Source organism: Tursiops truncatus, chromosome 15 (assembly GCF_011762595.2).
Source record: "Tursiops truncatus isolate mTurTru1 chromosome 15, mTurTru1.mat.Y, whole genome shotgun sequence".
Taxonomy (NCBI): Eukaryota; Metazoa; Chordata; class Mammalia; order Artiodactyla; family Delphinidae; genus Tursiops; species Tursiops truncatus.
In genome coordinates, this window is record NC_047048.1 from 70,908,813 (window position 1) to 70,922,222 (window position 13,410).

Below are 13,410 nucleotides of genomic sequence, written 5' to 3' on the forward strand. Positions count from 1 at the left end.
AAATGTGATCTGTCCAAAAGCTGGTTTGCAGTTGGGGTGGGATTTTAGTCCAAGCCAGGTTTAGCTGACTCTCCAGGCTGGGTCTGTGGTCTCTCGCAGGCTGAGATTTGGTGGGTTTGGTTCTGCAAGTGTAAACTCTGAACACGCTGCCCAGAACAATTCTGAAAACATCCTGAGAGCCAGGATGAGAACAATGAACTTGCACTGAACTATTCCTACGTGGGGGGCTCTCTCTGCAAAGAGCTCTACCCACATAATCACACGTTGCCCTTGAGACATCCCTAAAACAAAGTGCCGCGGATATTCCCATTTTAGAGGTGGGTAAACTGAGACTCAGAGTGATTAATGAGTTGTCCTAGGGTTGTGCTGCTGGGCTCTGGGCCAGGTTTGCTGTAAGGCCCATGACCTCACTCCTGAGAAGCTGTGAGCAGAGCCATGAAGAATGGCCCCAGCCAGCCTGCCCGGTCCTGGCTGGTTTCCTGCTGAGATCTCAGGCAGGGTACTTAACTTCTTTGTGCCTCGGTTTCCTTTTCCTAAAATGCGGATAATGGAAGTACTCAACACAGAGGGCTGTTCAAAGTATTATGTGGTTTAAATAAACATTTTAGCTATCATTACCTTGACTTGACCTCCTAGTGCTTTAGCTTTTTCATCTGTAAAATGGGCATAAATAGTAATGTCCACCCTGTAGGGTCATTGTGTTGAGTGAGTACCCACCACGTAGGGGTATTGTGAATGTTAGGTGAGTGAGTCCTCTATGTTCACTTGAAAATAAGCTATCATCATCATCCTGTCTTGATAATTCTTTGCAAGTCAGAGACTAATGTGAAGGCAAAGGCTGGGAATCTTCTTGTTTGTGAAGAGGGGATGGTGTTGGGGACAAAGGTCACCAGGTGAAACTCAGGCTACCCCCACTGAAGCCCGAGCCAGAGGGACCCAGCCCAGCCATGCCCCGTTATATTTGTTAGTTGCATCCATGATATTCAAGTAACAATAATGTATTCTTTCTTGTCACTGTATAATATTCCATTGTGTAAATAGAGCACATTTTATTCACCTATTCTACATTCAGTGGGCATTTGGGTAGTTTCCAGTTTGAGGCTATTATGAATAAGGCATGGTGAATATTCTAGTGTATGTCTTCTGCTAGACATTGGTAAACATTTCTGTTGGATATGTATCTAGGAGTGGGATTGCTGAGTCAAGGCCTGTGCTCTTTCTCTTGGGTCAGATTATCTCTGAGTATGATGGAGGTTTCTACACATAATAGGTGCTCAATAAAGACTTATTGCAAAACTAATAAAAATGAGAGCTAACATTCATTGAGTGTTAACAATATACTAGGCTCTGTTCCAAGCATCTTCTATGTAACGACTCACTTGACCCTCACAATAACCCCTTGAAGTAAGTATAATTATGCCCATTTCACAGATGGAGAAACTGATGTACAGAGAAATTAAGGAAACAGCTCAAGTGTACACAGTTCAAAGCTGGCAAAACCAGGATTCAAACCCAGAGGGTCCCGCTCCAGGGCCCCTGCTCTTGGCCACCAGGCTATACCGAATGCAGTCACTGCCATGTTCAGAGGTAAGGCCCACGGGAATAGAAAAGAAGGAACAGAAGCAGATGGGATGGGATTTCCCTGGTGGTGCAGTGGGTAAGACTCTGTGCTCCCAATGCAGGGGGCCTGGGTTCATCCCTGGTCAGGGAATTAGATCCCACAGGCACGCCACAACTAAGAGTTCACATGCCACAACTAAGAAGCCAGTGAGCCACAACTAAGGAGCCCGCCTGCCACAGCTAAGACCTGGCACAACCAAATAAATAAATTATTTAATTAAATATTAAAAACAAAAGCAGCAGATAGGAGAGTCAGCAGGGCCTGACCACGCCTGTGAGATCTCCTTGGAAGGATGAATATGATCGGCAGGGGAAAAAAGAGGCCAAACACATCCCGGGGCTTTCTGCTGGGGGATGGGGAGGGTGGGGGGGACATCACCAGCAACCAGGAAGAGCAGAGGTGAGCCCCCATTGGTGGCAGATAGGAGGGGCGTGTCCTAGACATTCTGAGTTCAAGGAGACGGTAGTGATCCAGGGCAGTGTGGCTAGAGGCAGTTGGAGATCATAGACGGCACAGGTCTGGACATAGAGAAAAGGGTTCAGGCCGAGAATGTGGGTCACCTGGACAGAGGAGAGGAGTGGATAATCACATTGACCCAGTTGGTTTAGTTATGGAAATAGCACGCACGTGTGTGTTTGTGTATAACCCCTTACCACCATCCCCAGCTCCACTTCGCCCCCCTGGCTGGGGCCACCGTCATCTCTGCCCGGATACCTGTGGGAACTTTCTCCTGCTCATCACAGGGAGTGCCAGAGGGATTCTGTTAAAAACCACATTGGACCACGCCGCTCCTTTTCACTCCTTGGAAAGCTAAAGGCCTTTGCGTGACCTACAAGCCCCCCGCTCTTGCCCCTGTCACCTCTCTGCCCTTGTCCTCAATTACCCTCTCCCTGCTCTGACCTCACTGGCCCCCTTGCTGTTCCTCAAACACACCAGACTTGCTCCCACCTCAGGACCTTTGCACGGGCTCTTCCCTCTGCCTGACATCATCTTCCCCCACGTGGCAAATCCCCTTGATCTCTTTCAAGTCTGACTCACAAGTCACCATTTCACTGAGAAGCCACCCGAGCTCTTCCAATACCCTTGATGGACTTAGCACCTTTTAACGTAACTTACTTACTTATAACATTTACTATTTGTTGCCAAACTCCACGTGCGGTGGGAATTAATTTCCCTGCTTTGTTCACTGATGGATTCCCAGGACCTAGAACAGTGCCCAGGATGGACCAAGCCCAATCATTATTGAATGAGTGAAAGAACCTTGCTTTTCATTAAAAAATGTTTACGTATCCATTCAGCTGCACCGGGTCTCAGTTGCGGGATCTTCGTTGCTGACTGGGGGATCTTTTGTGGCTCGCAGCACCTAGTTCCCTGACTAGGGACCGAGTCCAGGCCCCCTGCATTGGGAGCGCGGAGTCTTAACCCCTGGACCGCCAGGGAAGTCCCTGTCTTGCCTTTAAAAAGCGATTCAGGGGGCTTCCCTGGTGGCAAAGTGGTTAAGACTTTTCCCTCCCACTGCAGGGCGCACTGATTTGACCCCTGGTCGGGGAACTAAGATCTGCCACGCTGTGGCCAAAAAAAAAACACAAACAAACAAAAATACGGGGAGGGGGAATTTAATGGGGCTTAGAAAAGTCAATATGTAGTTGACAAATGGGAGTGGCTGCCCAGTTCACAGTGATTTCCCAGTGTCCGTGTCTGCGTGGCTCAGAGCTCACCCCGACCCTCCCTCCCAATCCTCAACCTTGGTAGTTCTCAAAGTGGGGTCCCCAGACTGGAAGCAACATCATCGCCTGGGAACTGGTTAGAATTGCAAATATCTTGTGTCCCATCCCAAACCCACAAAAACTCTGGAAGTGGGGTCGGGAAATCTGTGTTTTAACAAGCCCTCCACTTCATTAAAATCTGTGTAAGTTTAATAGCGTGACTTCATATGAGAATACGAAGAAAACGGTGATGTGCTGCTGCCCCCTTGTGGCATTTTGGTGAATGACCACCAGCAGGGAGGAGCCTGGGAGCCTGGGACCCATTCCCTTCCTGTTTCAAGGCCTCAGGGTGAGGCAGGGATAGAGCTGGCCTAGGATTCTTTCCTATTTGAGTCGAATGCGGCAGCTTTCTTAAAACATTTAGACAGATGCCCGTAAGAGCCCCTGCTGGTCCCTGAGCCAGGACACCTGTGTCTGTCCCCCGGTCCCTCTGCCCACAGTTCAGCTCTGGACAGATCGACCACACGATACAGCCACATGGATCTTTCTTGAGCACAGTTACGGTTATGTCACTCTGCTTAAAGCCCTCCTGGGCTCAGAGGTGCCCTGCGGGTGGGGTCCACGCCATGCTGCTATGTCTTCCAGCCTCTTCCGCGCTCCAGCTACACGGGATGGATGGGGCTCCCCACTCTGGCCCAGGCCTCTCCCCAAGCTGTCCCCTCTGCCTGGGCCACTCCTTTCCCCTTCACAGATGCCCCTGATTATTCTTCATGAGTTGCAGTCTCTACGTCTAACCGAGGCCAACCCTTCCCTGGGCCCTGGCTCCCACCCCCTCTCACCTGCCCAGGTGCTGACTCCTGCCACTGTCCCCATGTTATCCCCACATCTTCCATTTCTCCCTCTCTTCCAGATTATCCCCATCAATATACATACACGTTGGTCCTTTGTCCAGCGCTGCAAAGGATGCAGCCCACCAGCCCATGGCCATCCTGGCTACTGCAGTAACAAAAGGTGGGGCACCCTCTTCAAGGGGCAACTCGAGCAGCCTCACGGGGGAGGGGGTGCCTGGGAAAGGGAAGCCTCGTATGGCCACCACATTTCATGTGCTATCAAAAAGTCCACCTGCCTCTCCAGGGCTAAAATGTGGTCTAGGGTCTGACGCACATTCTTAGCAACAGGGTCATGGTTTAGCCAATTCTCAAGAACTTCATCTTTTTCCTCTTCCACTGCAATTAATTACAACACTAGGGCGAGCCCCAGGGCAGGAGCCTAGGCCTTTTGGACATCGCAAGGTTAGTCAACAAGCCTACTTGTAAGTGGCCCCACCACACTGGTCTGGTTCCTATCCATGTTCCATTTGCTGCCCCCTGGCCCTTCACCACTGGCTTTCGTGGAAGTGTTTCCAATCTCATCTCTGGGCTGAGTCTCTTCATCTGCTCCTGTCGGATGGGCAGTACTTAACACGGGCTTCTTCTGTAGCTTCCTCCCAGCCCTGAAGCCAGCAGGCGGTCAACACGGGGGTTGACTTTGACTTTACTCCCCTTCTCACCTCAAGGGCTGGACCTCCGTGTCCCAATGACCCTCCTGCATCTCTTCATCTATGAGCCATCCCACTCATGTCCCATTCCCCTCCCTTCCTCTCTCGATTCCTTCTCTGTGCCCACTCTCACCCCCTTAAAGCCCAAGGTTTTAGAACCTGGTAGCATCCACACTGCCTCACCGCTTACGACAGACGGACAGTCCAGGGTCCCGATGTGGCCCCCGTACAAAGTGAAGTCCCCCTGGGTCCTTTCACCAACTCAGCCAGGTTTCTCAGGTGTCTGAATTTAATCTCCAAACGAAATCTAAACTTATTTCCAAATTTTGTGGCAACCGCCATATTTGTAATGTTTCCTTAACCACTGTGGTGTACGTACATAAGGGTGTCCATCAGATTGCTATTTAAACCCTCATGGGGGACTTCCCTGATGGCGCAGTGGTTAAGAATCTGCCTGCCAGTGCAGGGGACACGGGTTTGATCCCTGGTCTGGGAAGATTTCACATGCTGCAGAGCAACTAAGCCCGTGCACCACAACTACTGAGCCTGCGCTCTAGAGCCCGCGAGCCACAACTACTGAAGCCCACGTGCCACAACTACTGAAGCCCACATGCCTGGAGCCCATGCGCCTAGAGCCCGTGCTCTGTAACAAGAGAAGTCACCACAACGAGACGCCCACGCACTGCAACGAAGAGTAGCCTCCGCTCGCCGCAACTAGAGAAAGCCCGCGCGCAGCAACGAAGACTCAAGGCAGCCAAAAATAAAATAAATAAATAAACCCTTATGTATGTCTTGGCAAACCAGATTCCAGCAGTCAGTAGGCCCCAAATCCAGTGGCATACCAAAGGGTCAGGGTTGATGGTGGGAGTGGTGTTCTGGGGAAGGAATATTTTAATGCAGACGATGTTTAGAATTGCTGGCCCGTGGTGATAATAAAAAGCAGATTGCATTTAGCCCATTTATTATTGTTTCAAAAGTTTTTAAACACAGTGTACCCCTTTTTCACCTGCCTCTGGGGGCAGACCACTCTTGCCACCAGCACCCCCCAGCACACCACTGCTCACTGTCTAAAGCACAAAGTCTGTTTCTCGGTTATGTAACATTCCTAACAGGTGCTTCTGGTAGGTGCATTTGGTAGTCCCCAAATGATTAAGGGACTCAGGCTCCTTCGCTCTTATGCCTTCACCTCACCCCCACCTCATCCGCATCCAGGATGACATGAGGCAAGAGGCTCAGCCATTCCATGCAAAACCCCAACACTGTTTCTGGAACAACTGGGAAAGAGGTACCATCTTTTGACCCAAGTGGGCAAACTATTAGAAGGTAAGTCTTCAATTGCTGGAGGTTGTATTTGCCACCATGAGAAGTGCTGAAAACTTTAGTCACACAGAACCAAGAAATTAAGAGAAACAGATGGCAGGCAACTAGGTTCAAGCTGCTAGATCCAGCTGCGCCTGAAGCTATCCTTCCCTAAACTTTTCAGTTATGTGAACCAATAAACTCCCTTTATTACTGAAACTAGTTTGAATTGGGTTCCTGTTACTTGAACTAAGAGTCTTGACAAATATAATTGTATACGGTAGTGTAATTACCTGTCTATTCTTGGCCGTTCTGTTGGGCTTTGTTCCCTAGAAGCCAGGTAGATTTCTGATTCATCCCTGTGTCCCTGAAACCCAGCACAGGACCTGGTACATGGTAGGTATTTAATACGCGTCTGCTGAATGGTGACTGAGGCCTGGGTTCTAGCCCTGATTGTGCCTCTAGTCTGTGACCTTGAGCATCTAATTCTCCCCTGTGAGCTGTTTCTGACTCTGCACAGTGGAAATGATCATCTTTGCCCTGCCTTGCTGGAGGGCGGCAGTGAGGATGAGATAAGCCCAGCTTACAAAAGTGCTTAGCAAACTCTAGCGCTCTGCACACGCAAAAGCCACAGTTATATTTGCAAAAATGTACATTTTGTCCTAATTTCATCAGCCCCCTGTAGACTGTGGGTTCTTGGGGCACAAAGCAGACAGCACGTTGGAGCAGAAGTAAGATCTGAGAGGAGAAGCTTTAGCTGCCCCCAGTGCCACCTCCATGCAACAGTAGACTTGTTGCACCTGCGGATGAGATAAGCAAGATGGTGCCTGGTGCCCAGCACTTGCCACCCCACCATCTCCCTAGAAATCGCCGAGACAAGGGATCCCAGCGCCTCCTTGAGTCTGAGCCATTGCAAACGCATGATAACGGAGCAGCAGCTGGCTGGTTGTTCCCCTCCTGGGCACCCAGAGAGAGACCACATCTCCCAGCCACAGTGACCGAGGTCTGGCCATGGGCTTGACTCCAGACCCAGACCATAAACCCCCCTCACCATCCTCCACACTCGTTCTCTGCCCTCGTCTGCTGATCACATGCAGAGGACACAATGGAGGACTTCAAGGTTCTAGAACATTGTTCTTCACCTTTCTTTACGAACCTAGGACTCCTTGGGCAACTGGTAAAGTCTATGATCTCCTCAGACAAGTCATATTAAACACATAAAATCAAATACATGGGATTACAAAGGACACAAATTATTGAAATACGGTAACCAAAATAAAAAATGTATGTGAGATTGTTACATGTGCTTTTTTAGGAATATATTAAACAACGAGATTCAATTATCATAATTTCAATGTGGCGAGAGTATAAACAGCATTTCAAGATATCCACAATAATTACTTTGTGATATGAAAATACCTGTGATTTCTTTTGGTGACAAATAGGTACTGCTACTACTACTTTGTTTTCTCCATTCATAACTGAAGTGCTAGATGTTAGCTAAAGGTCAGTGGAAAGATGCAATTATTTTCCCTTTCAAGTTCAGGAATCCCTGAATTTCATCCCCAGATCCTTGGGTATTGTCTCCGGGAAAAGAATCTCTGCTTTAGGACAGGACAGAGTCCCAAAAGAAAAGGAACTTCATGCTTGGATGACCACATACAGGAAAGGCCCCTCCAACATGTATTCAAACCAGAGGAAAACACCGTATTTTACCAGGAATATCGAGATTCTGAAGCCAGGCTTGATTTCTTATTCCAGCTGGGTGACCCTGAACGAGGCATCTAACCCCTCTGAACCTCCATACTCAAAAGAAAAAGTAGGCCATGGTCCCAGTCTTACAGGGGAGTCGTGAGAATTAAAGGGGATAACGGCTCTGGAGGCTCGCAAACTCTATGGGAATTTATATCTGAGGTCTTCAAACTCCAGCCAGTGAACTGGTACTAAAAATAAGGACAACACAGTGAAATCTCATCAAGCGAAATGGATTCCACCTGTAAGACTGTCTTTTACTCCGAACTTACGACCTTCCTCATTTGAGGGGTTGTGAAATTCATTCTTTTATAAAATGAGGAGGATTATAAATATAGTACTTGCTCATTTTTCCCCATTGTTTCTACTTTGCAAATGGAGTTGGCAATGTGATTTGGATTCACAAATATTTTACGCAGTTGGATGGTTTTATGAAGACCAAAAAGTATGAGAATCACTGCTTTATGCCACCACAAAAATAGTCATTCTTATTATCCCTCAAAACTAATAAAACTTAGAAGGGATTCGATTTCTGACCTGGCACAAGTTTGAATAATAATAGTTAACATGTATTGAGGGTTTCAATGTGTCCCAAACTGATCTAAATACGTCACACGTGTAACTGGCTTATTGAATAATCTGAATTTGGTGAGGGACACACATAAATGGATCTAGTTTTTCTTCACCCATTGCCTTTGAACACATCCAGTCAAATCTCTCATTGCCCCATGCCTTTCAGTATGGATTGAACATCTAATTATATACTATTTAACACCTCCTCTAAATCAAGCTTGACCCTTCACCTCAATAATGCATTGTTATTTAATTTAATAAACTATTAAATAGTCTAACTACGGGCACCTTACAGTGCTATGAGGATATGAGGTACGTACTATTATTAATGGCATCTTACAGATACTAAGGCCCAGAGAGATGAGGTAACTTGCCCAAGGTCACACAGCTAGTATGTTAGAGACACAGAATTCAAATCCAGGCTGTCTGGCTCTGGACACTTGCCCTTAGTCTCTGCATTACATTCCTCTGCAGCACTGAGAGAGTGTGAGGGTCCCTCTAAAAACCTTTTCCATCCTCCCCATTTGAGTTCTAGCTTCTCCTGTTTATGAGGCCTGGAAGGAGCAGTGGAGGAAAGGGGGGAAAAAATGTAGCTGGTGTTGCTTTGAGTCCCCTCAGGGAGGTGGATTCCTTTTGTGTGGAAAGTGTTTAAAGGCTAGTGTTCCTGGACCACATGACTAGCTTATTCAGGGGTCCCTGTAGTGGTCTCCTGACTGCTGGGGGATATCTGGACCCCTTGACCTCTCTTAGACCCTGTCCCCAGAAGTGCACTTCACAGCCTCTTTCTGCCAGGGTCCTCTTTCCTGGGAAGCACAAGGATCATCCCTTTGGGGCAGGGCCCAGGTCAGATGGCCCGGCACCCATTCAGCTCACGGGAAGCTCACCCATTCTTGTTCAGCTAAGTGATGGGTGTACAGGATGCCCCCCTTCCTGCCAGCTCTCTCTAATCACTTTTTCTCTGCTCAAACACACACTGAGGGCAGATCTGCAAGCCTGCCTCACAAATGGTCGGGAAACCAGCTACCACTCACCACTTCTGGCAGGAACCCAAAATCTCTACAAGTGGGACGTCTCAGGATGGGGGTGGGTGTGGGATCCTTTCTTCTCCCAGGAGAGCAGAAAAGGTATATCATTTCTCCCTATTCTAGAAAATTATTCTCAAATTCTAGTCTTCTGCTCGCGGAGGCTGAGGGGGGTGGGGATGGAGTGGGAGAAAAGCCGGTATGACGCCCCTAAAACAGTCCTGCTGGTGTGTGTCTCATGGCTTTCTGAAATATGGGGGTATTCAGCACCTTGCGGCCCTGTGTTGAGGCTTAACTGAGGCTTAACTGTTAACTGGAAATACAAGACAATAGGAAAGTCCCATTTAAGAGTCTGTTACATGCATATCATCTAATTTAATTTTCACAACTGCCCTATAAGGTAAGCTTATTAATCAGGGTTCACTTGTAGCTGCTATAACAAGCAAACCCCAAAATTCAGTGGCTTAACACAAGAGAGGTTTATTTCTTACTCACATAATATTCCAAGGCAGGTGTTCCTGGTTGGAGGGCAGCTTTCCTTCACGTGATGAGCCGGGTGACTTACATGTTACAGCTCCACCAGCTCCTGGGCCTCCGGGCCTTCTACCTCTAAATTGCAGGCAGGAAAGGAGAAGCTCACCTGCTTCCTAAAGACGCCCACCTGGAAGTGACATCACCCCCCACTCACACTCCATTGGTGGGGTCTAGCCCCATGGTCATACTTGGAAGCAAAGGAGGCTGGGAAATGTAGTCTCTGGCTGGGCAAGTGTCTTCCAGAGCCAACTCCACCCTACAGTCTGACAGAGTTAGTGAGGCAAAGAAACTCTCCTTAATAATGTCTGTTTAATCAGTTCACCAGGCTAACCAGTGCTCTCCGTTCCACCTGAGTGCAACACTCCTGCCCCAGGCATAATGAACGCTCACAGGAGGTCACTCTCTGGCGCCCTTGCTCCCTTCTGCTCTCTCCAGTAGAATGCTGTTATGGGCTGAAAGCTTGTGTCTCCCCCAAAATGTATACGTTGAAATCCTAACCCCCAATGTGATGGTGTTAGGAGGCGGAGCTTTGGGGAGGTAACTAGGTCACGAGGGTAGAGTCCTCATGGATGGGATAGTGCCCTCACAGGAAGAGATAGGAGAGCTTGCTCCTTCTCTCCACCATGTGAGAATACCGTGAAAAGATGGCAGTCTGTAAACCAGGAAAAAGGCTTTCGCCAAGAATCCAACCATAATGGCACCCTGATCTCAGGCTTCCAGCCTCCAGAACTGTGAGAAATAAATGTTTGCTGTTTAAGACCCCCAGTCCACGGTCTTCTGTTAGAGAAGCCCAAGCTAAGACAAATGAGGTGTTTGCCAAAAATCTGTTGGGTTTGTTCTCAAGCCAGTTTGAGCCAGCACATTTGTTATTGTCATGGTGTCATTTAATTAGATATTCCATAAGCTGATGAAATGTGAGTGCAAAAAGGAAGAGATTTGTTTTTAGGAAAACAATAAAAATGAGTTGCTAAAACAGGCTGCCAAATGAGGTGTGGAAGAAACAACTACAAAAGATCTGGAAAAAATCACCATGAGAATCTAGAGGGATTCTGCACTCAAGTTGCTACACAAGTGTCTTCAGATCCTTGCCTCACTTGAAATAAACCAAAACTAGAAAGCAGAAGGTAGATTCTGGTGTAGTTCACGTAAGGAGGACAGCACAAAAAGCCAATGAACAGCCCCACGTTCAAAAAACAGAGTGGCAGATGTTCAAGGTGTGTATCATTTAAAATAATTCCCTGCGGGCTTCCCTGGTGGCGCAGTGGTTGAGAGTCCGCCTGCCGATGCAGGGGACACGGGTTCGTGCCCTGGTCGGGGAAGATCCCACATGCCGCGGAGCGGCTGGGCCCGCGAGCCATGGCCGCTGAGCCTGCGCATCCGGAGCCTGTGCTCGGCAACAGGACAGGCCACAACAGTGAGAGGCCTGCGTACCGCAAAAAAAAAAAAAATAAATAATAATAATAATAATTCCCTGCTTCTTTGATTAGTTGACTAACCACTGGTCCCAACTGAGCTGGATATGTAATAATAATTCTACGGGATTATTAACCCCATTTTATAGGTGATGAAACTGAGGCCCAGGATACCAGTAGGTAGGTGGTGAAGGCAGGATTCAAAACCAGCCAGTCCAGTTGAAAGTCTACAGTCTCACTCTCTGTACCAGCAACGTCCAATGCAACTTGCTGTGGTGATGGAGCTGTTCTGTATCTGCTCTGTCCAATGTAGTATGTGTTTAATGGACACTTGAAATGTGTCTAGTGCAACTGAAGAACTGAAGTTTTAATTAAATTCAATCTTAAGTATAAATGGCCACCCACGGCCAGTGGCCACCCTATGCGACAGCACAGTTCTGTGCTGTCCTTACTTTAACATGTGCCTTTCTTAGCATCTCAGGCATTTTAATTTCATTGCCTTGACTCTTTCCAGCCAATGATGTGTCTTCTGAAATGCAAGCACTGGCCCCTGTGATTCAGATGTCTCTTCATTCCAATTCTTTATGTTGACTGGAGAACGAGAGGGATGGGCATTGGCAGGAGGAGAGGGGGCAACGGCTGAGCTGGAATGGCCACGTGGCAGCAGCTGCCATCTTGTGCCCGAAGCCCTTGCAGCTCCTCAGGGTGGGGGAAGCATCGCCTTTAGGTGCAAGAGCTTGAGAGCAGGATGGGACGGCTCCCCTCCCTACTTAACAGCGTGACTCGAGGCAAAACACCGCACCCCTTTGCACCCTGGCTTCGTCCTCTGGAAGGTGGGATTAAAAGTGCCTGCTGTTGGGAATTCCCTGGCGGTCCAGTGGTTAGGACCCTGAGCTTCCACTGCAGGGGGCATGGGTTCGATCCCTGGTCAGGGAACTAAGATCCCGCATGCTGCAAGGCGCAGCGACATAAAAGTGTTTGCTGTTGTGGGGACTGCATGAAGTGATGCCTGCTAAGTGCCTAGCTCCCTGCTTGGGTCTAGTAACTGCTCAGTAAATGTCCTTCTAATCCAATCCAATCCTCAGACCAAAGGAACAGCAGGGAAAATGTGGGGGTGGGGATGGAGAGAGAGAAAAGGCTCTTTCAAAAAAGCCTTTCAGTGAGGAAATTCTCAATTGTAAATCAAAGTAGAGAGAATGGTTTAATAACCCCCCCCATACTTCTATCAGTTTTTAAAATTATTAACCAGAATAAAGGCTTTAGTATCTTCAGTAACTTAAAGATATCCATCCTTAGGAAGGTGAAGAACAAACTCCCAATGGCTCCAACCAAATGGCCACAAACACGTGTTAGGAATCCTCAGAGCAGCCCTGGAGGGTCCCAACAGCCAGAGACAGGGTCATGCTCAGACAGCTGTCATTTGTCGCCCCCCCTACCCTCCCCAAGTAATATCTTCACAAGCCTGGGAACCATGGTGCCCACACATGGGTGTGGCTATGCTGTTTCCCAGGCAATAGGTTCCATCTCTCTGGGTCCCCCAAGCCATGTAGCTTGTCTTCCAGTGCCTGGAAGATTCTGGAAGAGCCCCCCCACCCCTGCCAAATCCTACCTATAATGTTCTTTAAATTAGCAAAAGGCAGCTTTTAATTTCTTGCCACCCAGATCCCTAAATGTTGCTCAAGTTACAGAAAAGCCACAGGGGCCATCTCGAAGGAGCTGGTACCTATCATCCCCTGAGGTCAAAATAATCCATTCTTTTAGAAGAGAGATGAGAGATCTTATCAGGGAACATGCCCAGGGCTTCTGACCTTCTGGAAAATTACTGAACTATATTCTAACTATAAAAATCAATCCCTTAAGATCTCAGTAGGTCTGGGGAATAAGCTGTGTAGAAAAGGAAAAGAAGACATTAATTGGGTGGAGGGGGCACTAACATTTGCTAGGCACCTAATCT